This window comes from Sapajus apella, unplaced genomic scaffold (genome assembly GCF_009761245.1).
Source record: "Sapajus apella isolate SASKATOON/1434 unplaced genomic scaffold, GSC_monkey_1.0 scaffold48, whole genome shotgun sequence".
NCBI lineage: Eukaryota > Metazoa > Chordata > Mammalia > Primates > Cebidae > Sapajus > Sapajus apella.
Window position 1 is genome coordinate 7,716,559 of NW_022436988.1, and position 2,999 is coordinate 7,719,557.

The window sequence follows — 2,999 nt, forward strand, 5'->3', positions numbered from 1 at the left end:
TGGTCTCGATCTCTTGACCTCGTGATCCACCCGCCTCGGCCTCCCAAAGTGCTGGGATTACAGGCTTGAGCCACCGCGCCTGGCCAAGAATAAGCTTTTGATGAAATCGTTTATGTATCCTTTTTCAGATAATCCTACTGGAATACCATTGGAAAAACAATTCGCTTACAAATTATTTTTCTCTTTCTGCTCCTCCACCAGTGGCTCCTTCCCCTCTCTTTTCCTCCTTTTCTCTCTAGAGTGGTTGATTTAACTCTCAAATTGTGTTTAATTCTGGAAAAGTCTTCAATTATGCAGGCGGTACTCCAATTTGAGGTATAACAGAAACTTATTAAGAGAAAAAGAGCAAAGTATTTCTAGAATTAAAAATCATCTAAAACAAAGCACATCTGTTGCACAAGAATCAAACCAGAAATCATTTTTAAGTCACTCCAAAGTCAGGCTTAGAATCCATCTCAGGGCCGGGCGTGGTGGCTCATGCCTGTAATCCAAGCACTTTGGAGGCCAAGGTGGGCGGATCACCTGAAGTCGGGAGTTCAAGACCAGCCTGACCAACATGGTGAAACCCCGTCTAAAAAAAAAAAGGAATCCATCTCAGATTGGCTGGGCACAGCAGCTCATGCCAGTAATCCCAGCATTTTGGAAGGCTGAGGCCAGTGGATCACTCAAAGTGAGGAGGAGATCGAGGCCAGCAAGCCTAACCAACATGGTGAAACTCTGTCTGTACTAAAAATACAAAATTAGCCAGGCATGGGCCATGCCTGTAATCCCAGCTATTTGGGAGGCTAACGGAGAAGAATTGCTTGAACCCTGGAGGCAAAGGGTGCAGTGAGCTGAGATTGTGCCACAGCACTCCAGCCTTGGTGATAAGAGCGAAACTCCATCTCAAAAAAGAAGACTCCATCTCAGATCAAGCCAGAGGAAGAAATGTGCTGAAGATGTGGCCTAAGTCTTTTGTGTGTCAGACAGAGTCTTGCTCCATCACCCAGGCTGGAGTACAGTGGTGTGATCATGGCTCACTGCAACCTCTGCTTCCCAGGTTCAAGTGATTCTCCTGCCTCAGCTTCTTGAGTAGTAGTTGGTATTACAGGCATGTGCCACCACATCCAGCTAATTTTTGTCAAACTGGGGTTTGACCATATTGGCCAGGCTGGTCTCAAACTCCTGACCTTGTGATCCGCACACCTCTCGGCCTCCCAAAGTGCTGGGATTACAGGCATGAGCCATGGCTCCAGGCCTTTTTTTTTTTTTTTTTTTTTCTTGAGATAGTCTCACTCTGCTGCCCAGGCTGGAGTACAGTGAGGCGATGTTGGCTCACTGCAACCTCCGCCTCCTGAGTTCAAGTGATTCTGCTGCCTCAGCCTCCCAAGTAACTGGGACTACAGGCACACACCACTATGCCTGGCTACTTTTTTATTTTTTTAGTAGAGACAGGGTTTCACCACATTGGTCAGGCTGGACTTGAACTCCTGACTTCAGGTGATCCACCCACCTCAGCCTCCCAAAGTGCTGGGATTACAGGTATAAGCCACCGCACCTGGGCTGGTAAAGTCTTAAGTGTATACATTTTAATGCATCCTAATAAAACTAATGCTCCGGGCCGGGCGCGGTGGCTCAAGCCTGTAATCCCAGCACTTTGGGAGGCCGAGGCGGGTGGATCACGAGGTCAACAGATCGAGACCATCCTAGTCAACATGGTGAAACCCCGTCTCTACTAAAACTACAAAAAATTAGCTGGGCATGGTGGCGCGTGCCTGTAATCCCAGCTACTCAGGAGACTGAGGCAGGAGAATTGCCTGAACCCAGGAGGCGGAGGTTGCGGTGAGCCGAGATCGCACCATTGCACTCCAGCCTGGGTAACAAGAGCGAAACTCTGTCTCAAAAAAAAAAAAAAAAAAAAAAAAAAAAACTAATGCTCCATAGTCTGCAAAGAAATAAATACACAATCATTTCAAGAGACATAATTATTTTGGAAAACAAGGTAGAAATCTATTATCAGCAGCCACACAAATATTTATGTACTTTGAACCAGGAAGTCCTCTTTTGAACATTTATTTTAAATAATTTAAAATACACAAGCAACATGAACTTTGGTGTCTGCTATGTATAACAAGAAAAAAATTTATTGCCGGGTGCAGTGGCTCATGACTGTAATCCCAGCACTTTGGGAGGCAGAGGCAGGCAGATCACCCGAGGATGGGAGTTGAAGACTAGCCTGACAACATGGAGAAACCCTGTCTCTACTAAAAATACAAAAATTAGCTGGGCATGGTAGCACGTGCCTATAATCCCAGCTACTCAGGAGGCTGAGGCAGGAGAATTGCTTGAACCCGGGAGGGGGAGGTTGCAGTGAGCTGAGATTGTGCCACTGCAGTCCAGCTTGGGCGACAGAGCTAGACTCCATCTCAAAAACAAAAGATAAGAAAAGAAAAGGTGGGCTGGGTGCAGGGGCTCATACCTGTAATCCCAGCACTTTGGGAGACAGAGGCAGGAGGATCACTTGAGCCCAGAAGCTTGAGACCAGCCTCGGCAACATAGTGAGACTTTTTCTCTATAAAAAATAAAAATAAATAAATAAGAAAAACAAAGAAAATCAAAAAATTAGGCCAGGGGTGGTGGCTCACGCCTGTAATCCAAGCACTTTGGAGGCCAAGGCGGGCGGATCACCTGAGGTCGGGAGTTCAAGACCAGCCTGACCAACATGGTGAAACCCCGTCTTTTGAAAAAAAAAAAGAAAATCAAAAAATTAGCTGAGCATGGTGGCACATGCTTGTGGTCCCAGCTACTTAGGAGGCTGAGGTTGGAGGATTGCTTGAGCCCAGGAGGTTGAGGCTACAGTGAGCCATGATGGTGTCACTACATTCCAGCCTGGGCCAAAAAGTGAAACTCTGTCTCAATAAAAAATAAAATTCAATTAAATTAAATTTTTAAAAATTTAATTAAGGCCAGGCACGGTGGCTCACGCCTGGAATCCCAGAACTTTGGGAGGCCAAGTTGGG